The sequence below is a fragment of the Myotis nattereri genome (assembly GCF_964212035.1).
Source record: "Myotis nattereri genome assembly, chromosome: 5".
NCBI classification, from domain to species: domain Eukaryota; kingdom Metazoa; phylum Chordata; class Mammalia; order Chiroptera; family Vespertilionidae; genus Myotis; species Myotis nattereri.
The window spans coordinates 3,454,853-3,467,865 of NC_138080.1; positions in this window are offsets into that span (position 1 = coordinate 3,454,853).

A 13,013-nucleotide genomic window follows, 5' to 3' on the forward strand; every position below is an offset into this window, starting at 1 on the left:
GGAGTAAGGTGAGATTGAGCAGAGCTGACGGAAGGAAGGTGTCAATAAACAGAGCCCAGCAGGTAACGAGACCCTGGGATGCTCACTTTTTATGTCGCCCTGGCTAGGCGATGGCCCCCAGTGGTCTGGCCCAACACCAACCAGATTAACTTTGAGCTCAGTAGGAGTTTACTGAAGCAGATTGCCCTTTCGGACGTGGGTGGGCCTTGTCTAATCAGTCGATGGCCTTAAGAGCAAAGGTTTCACAGAGAAGGAACAGAGCCTCAGAACTGCAAAGGAGAACCTCTGCCGAGTCCCTCCCTGTCTGACCCGCGTGCGAAATTCAGACTCAAGGCCAGACCACCAACTCCTGCCTGAACTCCAGCCTGCCAGCGTGCCCTGCAGACAGACACGCTGGCCTTGTGGTTGTATTGTATTGAAGCATCCATCTGATATAAAAACTGCTGTTTGAAATTTTAACCCTGCATTTTGGCTTCTGTAAATGCTTGCTGGCTTAAACAATAAGGAAAATAAAACTACTCCCGTTTCAGAGAGGCCATAAACCTTCCCCAGACGAAGATATCAGTGCTGGCACCAGGCCAAGCCTTTGGTTGAGGTCTCAAAGCCCCAGCACATAGGGGCTCTTTAAGAACTTGAAAGGGGACCGGAAAACCCCATATTTAGGAGACAAAGCAGGTAAAAAGGTATAAATACAGGAAACTTCCTGTGTGACTTCGCCCAGAATCCTAGAGACAGTTTTAAATGTAACTCCATCTCTCTAAGTGCTGCTTGGTTCTTCTCTGGTTTTCTGTAACAGTATGAGCCAATTCCCTGCCATAAAGTGCTCCCTCCCTCCCTCCCTCCTTCCCCCTCCCCTAACTCTCCCTCTCCCACATTTAGTACAACAAGCGAAACCACGGGGCACGTGGGCAGCAGTTTTGGGTGCACCTGCACTCACTAATGGCCTTCTGGGACCCCATCTGCCTCCGTGTTTCCAGCATCACTTCCCACATCCACTCAGTGTGCACCTGCACTTTGCCGCAGTGGGATTCTGTGTTCAGGACACCAAATCTCTAGATAAAAGTTTCTTTTTTTTTTTTCCTGCCAAATTCAAATTTTATCTCAAGGATAATACCCTCTGATCTTAACTTGTAGCCATTTACAGCTCTCCTTAAAACCTGTGTGTGTGTGTGTGTGTGTGTGTGTGTGTGTGCTTTGGAAAGAAGCCTAATCTTGCTCTCTATAGAGACAGAATGTGTGGCCGGAGGGGGCTGGTGGGAGTGGGCCTCTGCGGGCATTGCTTGGGTAAGCATTTCTGGGGGCCCGATGGGAGGGTGAGATGCGGTAGAGGCTGCTTTTTCTGTGAAATGACACCCCTGGGTCTCAGAGTCCCATTCCCTCAGGCCATGCCTAGAAGGGCGGCTGGGGCTCCCGTGGGCTGAGATGGGACCTGGTGTCCAGCGTTTCCCTTCCATGCTGGGCCGGGGCCAGGTCAGCATCGGCTGGCTGCAGTCCCTCAGCCCATTGTGCGCGGGGTCCCCATGGCCGTGGGCCACAAGGGTGAACACAAGCACCCCCAAAGCACGGGAGGGTGAGCTCCTTGCTTCCGGGGATTGTATGTTCCACATCTTCAGGCACTTGGGGTGGCCACGCCCATTCTGGCCCCCCATCTCTGTGCCCAGGTGTGACTGACAGGTAAGTATCTTCCCTAGCCACCCTGACTTTCCTGCGCATGCGCCTACCTTCCTGTGTGGGGCCCTCCCCCAGTGTTTGGCAGGGAACAGGCCCTTGCTGCCTGGCCTCCCTGGGCCCCTTCCTATTATTAATAGCTGGTTAATTATCACAGTATGGAAAGGAGCTGTCACTCACACTTATTCTGGGAGGCCCAAGACACCCTTTTTAAAGAAAATGAGGACGCAGACAGGAACTGACATTTAGGAGGCGCGCAGAGCTGTGTGAGAAGATGAAGGGAATTGATGGCTGCGGACACAGCGTGCGTGTTCGCACAAAACCCGTCTGCAAGGAGCTGACCCAGTTCCCCGGCCCAAACTGGGCCAGGCCCCCTGGGGGCGGGAGCCTGGGGTCTAAGGAGACAAAGGGACACAGCGAAGTCATCCATTGACATCGGTCTTCCCAGGGTCGGAAAACCTTTAGTGCAGGTCCATCGATGAGGCAATAAAGCAAAAATTACAGAAGGAAAAAACAGAGCTGAGCTGCTCGCTCAGGGTATAGGGTGGCCAGCAGGCTCACTGTTCACCTCACTTCCCACAGCCTCGCCCGGCTGCCGGCAGATCCTGGGGGACCCAGGGGGGCTGTCTGAGAGCCTCACACTCAGAATCCCTGGGTTACATGCCTGCCCCTCTAAGTGGCAGGGGGAGTGACAGACCAGGCCAGGCTTCACAGGGAATCGGAGACTGAGTGGTCGGGTGAGGGCGGGGCAGCTGTGAAACGTCACATGAGAATGACAAGGGCAGAGAGAGAGCTTTAAATCCTCACCCCTATTCAAGATGAGCCGTCAAACTAAAATAAAATAAATACGGGAGAGATAGGAAGACAGACAAAAAGAAACGGGTCAGGAGATGAATTAATTCTAGATAAAATGAAAAAAGTGAGCCCTCTTTCTTTGTTGTTGTTAATCCTCATTCAAGGATATTTTTCCATTGATTTTAGAGGGTGGAAGAGAGAGGGAAAGACAGAAAGAAACATCGATGTGGGAGAAACACATCCATGGGTTGCCTCCTGCACATGCCCCTGACCAGGGCCCGGGCCAGGGAGGAGCCTGCAACCAAGGTACGTGCCCTTGACCAGAATCAAACCCTGGACCCTTTGGTCCGACGCTCTATCCACTGAGCCAAACCGGCTAGGCAGGGCAAAAAGTTAGCAATCTCAAAGTTTAAAATAAACCTGTTTAAAAATGTGTCTTAGTGTGCTAGGGTTGCCATAACAAGACACCACACACTGGGGGCTTAAGCAGCAGGCATTTACTTCTCACAGCTCTGGAGGCTCAGGTCCAGGCTCCCGGTGCCGGTCGGGTTGGTTTCTGGTGAGGGCCCTCTTCTCTTCCCAGCTGGCGGATGGCTGCCTCTCACCGCGTCCGCCCCTGGCAGAGAGGGAGGAAGGGAGAGGAAGGCGGGCAGCTGCCGTCTCCTCCTCAGGACACCAGCTCTGACGCATCCGCGTACCATGGGCCGCGCATCACCGCCATAAAGGCTGACGGCCCATGCAATCACATGGGGATTAGGACTTCAACCTATAAATCTGGGGCCACACAATTCATTCCAAAGCCGTCTGCTCCTAGCCCCCAAACTCATGTCCTTATTACGGGCAAGGTGCATCTATTCTACCCCAGCAGCCCCCGAAGTCTCCATCCTGCCGGAAGCGGCTCCGGGTCTGACGTCACAGTCTCGCCCGAGTGGCATGAGTGGCATGGGAGCCACGTGTGGGCGGGACTGGAGCTGTGGCTCATCCTGGGGCGACTCCTCTGCAGCCCTGAGCTGGGAAGGGACATGCTGGTATTCTCCCGTTGGTGGGCCAGGCACCGACATTTCCATCCCGAGAGGGGGAAGGAAGGAATGAAGGAAGGAAGGGGGAGAGGGAGGAAGGAAGGGTGAGCATCCTAAGCAAGTCCAACATGTTGCAAGGCCGATTCCACGGGGTCCTAAGGTTAGGGAAGAATGCTCTGGCTCAATGCCCCACATTCTGGGCCTACCCGGTGGCCGTCCTGTGTGGAGGGGTCACCTCAAGCCTCAGTGGGAAGCCGTCTGGCGTGGGAAGCTGAGGAGCTGGCCCCGCCTTTTCACACAGAATCTGGGAGTCAGGCTCCCTCTTCCTAAAGAGCAGCCCACGCCTCCGGCAGAGCCACGGCCCCTCCACCAGCACCAGGAGCCCAGTCACCCTGTCCTGCCTCTGCCCCCGTTCAAACCCCGCCTTTCTGCTGCTGGGACCCCACCTCTGCTCCTGGCACCGGGCCACTGGGACTGCTCACCTGCTGGCTCCTGGGACAGGCCCTCAGCCACGCCCACTGTCCCTCCAAGACCAGCTTCTAGTGTTTGTGAAATGGATAGACTGAGAACTCTCCAAATACTCAAGTTTTGGTTCCTTTTTGCTTTGCTACAAGAACTAAATGAGGTAACGCTAGAGAAAACCTAGTGTGGTACCTGCCCCCGCCCCTCGGTGGATGGTGGCCGTGCTTATGGGCACATGATGTGCACCCAGAGGCACAGGAGGTCCTGGAGGGAGGGGGCTGCAGGGTGTCAGTGCAGGAAGCGCATGGCCGAGCCATCCCCAGGCAGCTCATGCCCCTCGGCTCATCTCCCGGCAGAGGGTCTAGGACAGCCATGGGCAAACTACTGATCCGGCCAGTTTGAAATGAATAAAACTAAAAAAAAAAAGACTGTACCCTTTTATGGAATGATGTTTACTTTGAATTTATATTATTTCACACAAACACTCCATCCATGCTTTTGTTCCAGCCCTCCGATCCAGTTTAAGAACCCATTGTGGCCCTCGAGTCAAAAAGTTTGCCCACCCCTGGTCTAGGAGGTAGGCATCCAAGTTCCACTCTTAAGGGAGAAACTGGGGCTCAGTACAGTGACCGGGAGCCAAGACCTTACAGGTCTTGAGTTGTGTTTGTCTACTTCAAAGCCATGTGCAGTTTCCACACTTGTAGGGAGTGGCTAAAGGGCCAAGCCTCGGACTGCAGGGCCACAAACAAGTCCCAGCTTGGAGGGCAGAGCCCTCCTACCATAATTAAGCTTAACCTTATAGTCCTCCCTAGTTCCTTCCTGGGTAGCTAATGGGCTGTGGGAGGTGCAGCAAGTGCTGCCAAAACAAGGCGAAACTCACAAGAACCTTGTAAACATGTTGACCACTTCCCTGTTTTACTTTGTGTGCTCTGACTATAAAATAAAGCTTTGGCTTGCAGGCTGGGTCTCTCTGTGTCCTCAACCAGGCTCGGGAGATCCACCTAGCCCCAGCTGTATTCTCTTATCTGTCTTCTTTAATCCTTTGCTGCCTCTCTTCAGGTTCACCCCTGGCCGTGCTGGACACAGTTCACACACTAAACCGTGTTTCTCCTCGGGAGAAAGAAGAACACCTCCTTCAGCCACATCGTGGTTAGGTTGGCTCCTGTGGTTTAACTGGCAAGTGTCTGGGGGTTTCATCAACATCTGCATTGGGTGCCCACACCCCAATCTCTCGTCCCTAGTGTGTGTGTGTGTGTGTCTGTAACACGTGGCCACTGCTGGTGCCTGTGCCACCCCCAGACATGAGGCCTAGCCAGTGGCCAGGGGACATGGGCACCATGACTTCCCAGAGCCAGGCCCTGGGGCCACACGCTGGGAGCAGCAGTCGGACCATGAAGTGCTGTCAGGGATTCTCTTGGGGTCTAGCTGGTCACGTCTCTATGACACTCTGGGCTGGGGTCCCCGCCTGCATCACTGTTGCTGGGAGCACTGTCCCTCCTGACACTGGCGCTCTGCACCCGCTTCTGCCACCTGAGACCTGGTCTCACCCCCACAGAGAGGCCAGGGGGCTGCAGGCCCCCGGGGCTCCCTGCACTGCCCTCCGCACTCTGCCGCCCCCACCTGAGGTCAGGTTAACCTTCGGGCGCTCTGCCCAGGTGAGGAGGGAGTGAAGTTGGCATCAGCAAATAAGGTAAAAAGTATTTGAATGCGATATTTTCCACAGTCAGATTTTTAAACACATGCAGATACTGTGTCCAGCTTGCTGTCTGCACTGAGCAGAACTGCCCCTCAGCAGCCACGCATGCCAGCCCTGATCTGTGCGCTCACTTCCCTGGTGTGCGTTATTCTCTCTTGTTGGTCATGCTGGTGGGGTCGCCCGCACACACCGCCTGCTTCCAGAGTGCATCGGAGGCTGGCTGCCAGCCCAGATGCTGGTCTCCATGCCTCCTTGGGTCTAGCGCCTGTCCCGTGGCACTTCCGGGCTTCAGGGCGGGCGTGCTCAGTCTCCACAAAACTCTCGTCCCCAGTCCCCCATGCGCGTGGTCTCCAGGCTCCCGTGAGCCCAGGAGCAGCGGGTAACCCCGGCCCCACCTCCCTTCGCAGTGCGTTCTGGCTTAGCAATACGCCACATGCCGCGTGTCCTGATCATGGCCACGGTCACTGTTCTCCTGCGGACGTGTCGTCCCCACCCCGGCAGGCTCCTGAGTCAAAATGAAAAACGGGAAGGTGAGTACCAGGATCCCATCAGCGCCAGCCTGGCGGGCAGAGAGCTGCCGAGCATCTTACAGGGGGTCCCGGGACCACAGATGGAAACAGTCAGAAGCTGGTGTTCTAAAAGGTGGGCCATTGACAAGAGGGAGCACAGCACAGACAAAAAGCACCCCGAAACCCTGGCTCCGGGGAGACGCTCCTGAGCGCCCTGAGCTCCTTCCCGCCCCTGGAGGGTCTGGCACCGCGTGGGGAGAGAGCAGGCGGCTGGGGCAGCGGGGCCACGAGCTGCAGCTGCAGAAGCGCGTTTTGTCTGCTTGGTTTTCACTTTTAACTTCTCAGTGTAAAAGGAACACACACACACACACGTTTTAAAAATCAAACAATACAGAGAAATGCCAAGGAAATTCTCCAGCTGATCTCGCTCCCCCCGACCCCGTTTCTAATCCGGCTCCGGCGTTCTAACTCATCTGTTCTGTGCTGGTGTCCCCCCGGGCCCTCCAACACTGTTACTGCTTCCATTTCTTATTTCCCAGTTCCAGTTCCTTTCCCCCGAGAGGAGAGAACTTCGTCACGTGTCTTCATCCGGCTCCGCCTAGGCCAGTGATGGCGAACCTATGACACGCGTGTCAGAGGTGACACGCGAACTCATCATTTTGGTTGATTTTTCTTTGTTAAATGGCATTTAAATATATAAAATAAATATCAAAAATATAAGTGTTTGTTTTACTATGGTTGCAAATATCAAAAAATTTCTCTATGTGACACGGCACCAGAGTTAAGTTAGGGTTTTTCAAAATGCTGACACGCCGAGCTCAAAAGGTTCGCCGTCGCTGGCCTAGGCCGTCCCGTTCTGTGACGGGGCTCCTCGGTGGTTTCCTGTGATGGGAGATTTGCGTAGACTCTCTGTTGTGCTACACCGTTTGGTAGGCTGTCTGCCTCACCGCTGTGTAAGGTGAGAAGCCTCGGTGTCTGATTCCACTGCCCACGCCGCTCGGGCCTTGGCGTGCGGGCTCCCGTCTTCATGGCCATTTTCTGTGTTCACGCTAGTCAGCGTTAGGCACAGTCACCATTGCCTTTCACATGTTGTTTGTATGTTGATTCGCTGCAAACTGAAAAAGCGTTGGCATTACTCCAACGGCGAGACCACTTCTGCCTGAAGGACAAACAGCGCTATCTACCCTGAGGAAAGGGCAGCCTTCCGTCCTGGAAATGGAAAGATGAGCGGTCCAAGTGTCAAGGTCAAACGTGATTCCGTAAGTTCAACCTCGAAGACTTCCGGTGGCAGCGTTCCCTTGGCGGTGACACGGTCCCTCCCAGGAAAGTTTCTCCTCTGATTGTTCTTCTTTTAGACCAGTGGTCGGCAAACGGCGGCTCACAAGCCACATGCGGCTCTTTGGCCCCTTGAGTGTGGCTCTTCCACAAAATACCACGTGCGGGCGCACATACTGTGCGATTGAAACTTCGTGGCCCATGCACAGAAGTTGGTTTTCAGCCTGGGTGAGTCTAGTTTGAAGAAGTGGCCTTAGAAAAAGTGGGGGGTGTCGGTCGGTTGGGAGACGGGAGACGCGGCGCAGGCGGGCCCACGGGCGCGTGCGATTCATGCACGAGTTGAGTGAGACTGGCTACAAGACGAGTGTGGATGGGAGAGTTGGAAGGGGTCGACCTCAGCGAACGTACCTCCATCAGATTGGGGACGTTTTTAGCAAAGGCCAGCTTAGGAGTCCCCTAATTAAGTTAATAACAATGTACCTACCTATATAGTTTAAGTTTAAAAAATTTGGCTCTCTTGCCGAAACCAGTTTGGCTCAGTGGATAGAGTGTCGGCCTGCGGACTGAAGGGTCCCAGGTTCGATTCCGGTCAGGGGCATGTACCTGGGTTGCGGGCACATCCCCAGTAGGGGATGTGCAGGAGGCAGCTGATCGATGTTTCTCTCTCGTCGATGTTTCTAACTCTCTATCTCTCTCCCTTCCTCTCTGTAAAAAATCAATAAAATATATTTTTTTTAAAAAATTGGCTCTCAAAAGACATTTCAATCGTTGTCCTGTTGATATTTGGCTCTGTTGACTAAGGAGTTTGCCGACCACTGGTTTAGGCCCACCCATCCTTTGGCTTCTTGACTCTGAAGATGTGTTTGGCTTCTTCAGATCAATTTTTTTGTCTGTTCTCATACTTATCTGTTTCCTCCAGGAGTCAGCTGTTACATCTTTTCCACCGGGCCTTCTCTCAGGTTCCTGTTGGTTTCTTCTGAATTTTGAGTTGTTTTTGTAGGTACACATGAGCGATGGGAAAGGTGGATATCGGGGGCCTGGTTTTCCATGGGTTCAGGCACCGCTGCCTAGAATGAGGAGCTGGACAGCAGGGCCTGTCACAGACGCTAGGGGAGCTATTTCAGGTGCATGTATGTGTTTTGTTCGTCATTCTCTCCTTCCAGCATCGCGGCTCTGTAATCAGTTCCGATACTCATCTGAGTCATGGGGGAGCTTTCAAGGCTTTCCTCCAGGGTTCTGATTCCCAGATCTGGAAAAACTATGTTTATTGCTAAAAATGCACTGTGATTCTTTAAATATATATATTTGTATAGATGTCAGAGAGCAAGGGAGAGGGAGAGAGAGATAGAAACAACAATGAGAGAGAATCATGGATCGGCTGCCTCATACACGCCCCCCACTAGGGATTGAGCCCACAACCCGGCATGTGCCCTGACCCGGAATCGAACCGTGACCTCCTGGTTCATAGGTCCACGCTCACCCACGGAGCCACGCCGCTGGGGCATGAGTGATACTTACCTGCAGCCAGGGTTGTGAGTGACTGGCCCTTAGGGGTCTCTTGGGAAGGATGTGGTCTGCTTCTGAGACCATCTCCTCCTGGGAGTGAAGCAAAGGGCACAGGAGAGAAAACGTCCTGGGAAGATCAGGGCGTGTTGCTGAGTCGGGGATTGCAGACCCCTGTACGTGCGGCAGCCAAAGCTTTGCCACTGTAATTCTTTTAACTCCACGAAAGAGCTCTAAACGGAGTAACTGAGAGCGGCTGCCGTCGTGCAGTTCATCGGACATTTCATTTGGGGACCATCGTTCTGCTTTTGCCGTTTGTGGTCGCTGAGCCCTTGGAGAGCAGAGCTGGTTGGCATGAACGTTGAAGAGGCTGAGGAAGCCCCGCCCACTCCTGTGAGGGACAGGCGGGGACCAGCTGCAGCCCCGGAACCCTGGCTGAGCCAGACCCTCCGCTGAGCCGGGCCAGCTGTACAAATTGGGAACAGAGGCCTTGACTTTCATTTCTGTGGCTTTTATTTGCACATGCAGTTAGTTTGAGGGGAGGTTGGATAATGAGGAGTTTCTTTCATATTGTCCAAATTTGGCACATTTTTATGTTGTTGATTAAGCCTTTGTGTTGTTTGAAACGGTCTGGTGAGCTATTCTGGACATCGTGACTGGGCATCGTCAGCGGTAAGAAATAGACCAGGGAGTGGATTTTCGGTTCAGGGTGCTGCCTGGCGTCCTGTGTGACTCTTTGGGCACAAGGCCGACTGCCCACCAGCAGCTGCAGAGGGACTGTGTGGAAGGAAGTTGGGGGGCGGGGGGTCAGGATGGTGAGAGCAGGAGCCTGTGAGCATGCGGGCTGCCTGCTGGGGCCCAGGTGCAACGGGCCTTCCTTCTATGCCAGCGGTGGGGAACCTTTTTTTCCGCAAAGGGCCATTTGGATAGTCATAACATCATTGAGGGCCATAAAAAATTATCCACTTCAAAGTTAGCCTGCAAATATAATGAAACACACTCACACACAAAATTAACCTGCTATATTTGGTCAAACCTTTAATGAACCCACCCCAGTGCCTTGGCAGGGCCACACCAAGCAATTCCTCGGGCCTCCTATGGCCCTCATCGTCATCATTTCCCTACGTTTGCGTCTCTCCCATACTTCTAGTGATATTTCTCTCTTTAAATATCCAATGTGTACCTTAAAAAATCTTTGCTTGTAATAACATTATCTTTTACTGAATACAGATTAAAATACATAATTACTTAATTGCATTACATAAATACACAAATAATTAGAGAAATACATTACATAATGACTTAACCACATTATATAATTGCATAGAAATGTTTAAAGCTCCCTGACCACATGCTATCTAGGTCAAGTCACATGACACCACTGGGCCCTGCCTCGTTCTCTGGTCTCTCAGAGGCGCTGGGCGAGACAGTGGAGAAAAAGGTGGCCTGGAGCTGGGCTGGGCATGGGCTCTGGGGGTTTGAAATTGTGCGGATTCCCTGACCTCCCTGAACGTCAGTGTCCATGTGTAGGACGGGGAAGATAACCTCTGGGGCTGTTGTGGACTGAGATCAGCATGTCAGGAACTAACTGGAGGCCTGAGCCCCGCCCTGCCGCGAATCAAGCTGAAGATATTCCAGGAAGGACGGTCTCCCCGGTAAACGTTTCCTCATCATGGCTGTCCTCTGGGACTCGTGAGGCAGCAGCCGACCTCTGAACCCTCATTTTGGATGGAGGCCTTTTTCTCCCTCCACGGCCCTGGATTGAGGTTCTGGGCTGTTCCTTCCTCCGGGGATTCCTCACTGGGACTCAGACTTCCTCCTCCTTTCTGCCTGGCTCTCCCCAGTCCCATCACTGGCTTCTGGGAACACAGGCTGTGGCCCATCTTCCTCTTCCCACCAACCCAGCCCCACTCCCTGGGAGGCAGGCTGGGCAGGTGTGAAGCACCCACAGGAGACGCCCATGGACTCGGGAGCTCTGAGCCACCCCCACCGAGCTCTCCTGGCTGCCCTGGCTGCACACAGTGCTCCCAGACTGTGGTTTAGATGCCACAACCCAGCCTTTCCAGCCACTGAGCCCACGTCTCTGTGTGGGCCAGGGGGGCTGCCGCTCGGAAAGAACCTGGACGTGTCCCTCCCGGGACGGTTGTTTGAGACGGTTGAGCTTTTTCCTTGCAGGGAAATGCAGTCCGGGAGGCCCTGCTGCCTCTGAGCCCTTTCCAGCAGATAAGACTCCAAGACAATAAAGACTGTGATCTGATGACGTTCCTTTGTGCAAGCGAGCTGGCCTAGCAAAACGGGGCAGATGCATGTGGATGAGAATGGACTTGATACAAATAAATGGACATATTATGTTTCTCCAGCATAAAAATAGATCAAATGGCAAGAGGACAGAAATAGGCGAAATGGTCACATAAACTGTCCGAGGTCAGCTGACATTCTTCTCGCCAGGCCTTTTCTAATAGTTTTGTTGCCAGGGCTACAGTGTTTTTGCCAGATTGGAGCAGGATTGTCAACTCTAATGGAGATTAAGTAGCGTTCCCAACTGGATTTTTAAAAACAAGCGTCGGCTAATACTGCTGGCTTGCGGAGCCATGTTCATGAAGAACGGAAAGATCTCGAAAGATGTTTTTAGATCAGAGAACTAATAGAATATTTAGTTCAGTAGACAAGTTCTGTCCCATAGGCATTACAGCACAAGCTTGTATCATGGTTACATCGAACAAAATAACTTGAAATGTGATTTTGTACATTTAATAAAAAAGAAATATAAATTGTTTACTCATTAAGCCAGAACATTAATTCCCCAAAGAGTAACTGCGGTTACTTAATGAACAATTCTTCCGATTAGTTGGGAAACTGTCACAACTGCTCACAAACTCACGCGTGGTTTGTTCGGAAACACGCAGATAAGGTACAGGATTAAGTCTCGTACCTTAGGCCCTTCCCATGCATGGGCCAGTCACCTGGGGAAAGTGTAAGAAGTCAGGCTCCGTAAAGGACAGTAAAGAAAAACCAATTTGTTTTGGACACACGAAAGCATGAGAATTGAGTGAAATAATTCATGTGGAAGTGCTTGGCAAAGAACAGATGCTGTATTTCCCCTCTGACGTTTTTATATTTTTGTAGCCGGAAATCTCAATGTCAACTTCTAATAAGAAAAGCTGATTATAGTCTTTAGCATCAAAGGAAATTCATCCTAATATGAATATTACATTAGTGACATCTGGTGGAAAATACAGGTTTTTACAGTGTAGAGTTATATAGCTATTCTGATCTTGAGGGTATAATAAAATTAAGATACATTTTTAGAGTAAGCAACATAATGAAGAGAAAGTAAAATAAATTTTAATGTCTAGGTCAGCTGTGGGCAAACTACAGCCCGCGGGCCGGATCCGGCCCGTTTGAAATAAAACTAAAAAAAAAAAAAAAGACCGTACCCTTTTATGTAATGATGTTTACTTTGAATTTATATTAGTTCACACAAACACTCCATCCATGCTTTTGTTCCGGCCCTCCGGTCCAGTTTAAGAACCCATTGTGGCCCTCGAGTCAAAAAGTTTGCCCACCCCTGGTCTAGGTGGACACCAACATTATTAAGCTAATCATTTTTGAGTCTATATTCGAAAATGTATAGAAGGGTAATGAACCTAAGAAACTCAAAGGCATTCTAATAATGTTAACTCGGCCTCCGTGTTTATAGTGATTGAGAGTGGAGGTATAGAGCCTTTATGCTGGTTCGTCTCTCCATGCACCACGTCCCCAAAAACCTCCCTTTGAGGTCTGCAGATGGGAACCACTATGGGGTGTCCTCGAATAGCCAGCAAGGTGTCAGGGAGGACATCCAATCTGAGACATGGATGGAGGCAACAGGTGATGTTTGAAATGATGAGCCTTAAATATCAGAAATCAAATGCTCTGTGGGGGTTGAACACTTGGGACCCAAAGAGCCAGTGTGATGGTCACAGGTCGGCCGCCACAGCCCATGGGCCAGGACAGCCCCAAGTCTGCGCGTCACTGCACGAAGCCGTGTTCATCGGTTCCGGTGTCTGAGGCTGCTGCCGGCCTCCCAGGACCGGCTGGGGCGGC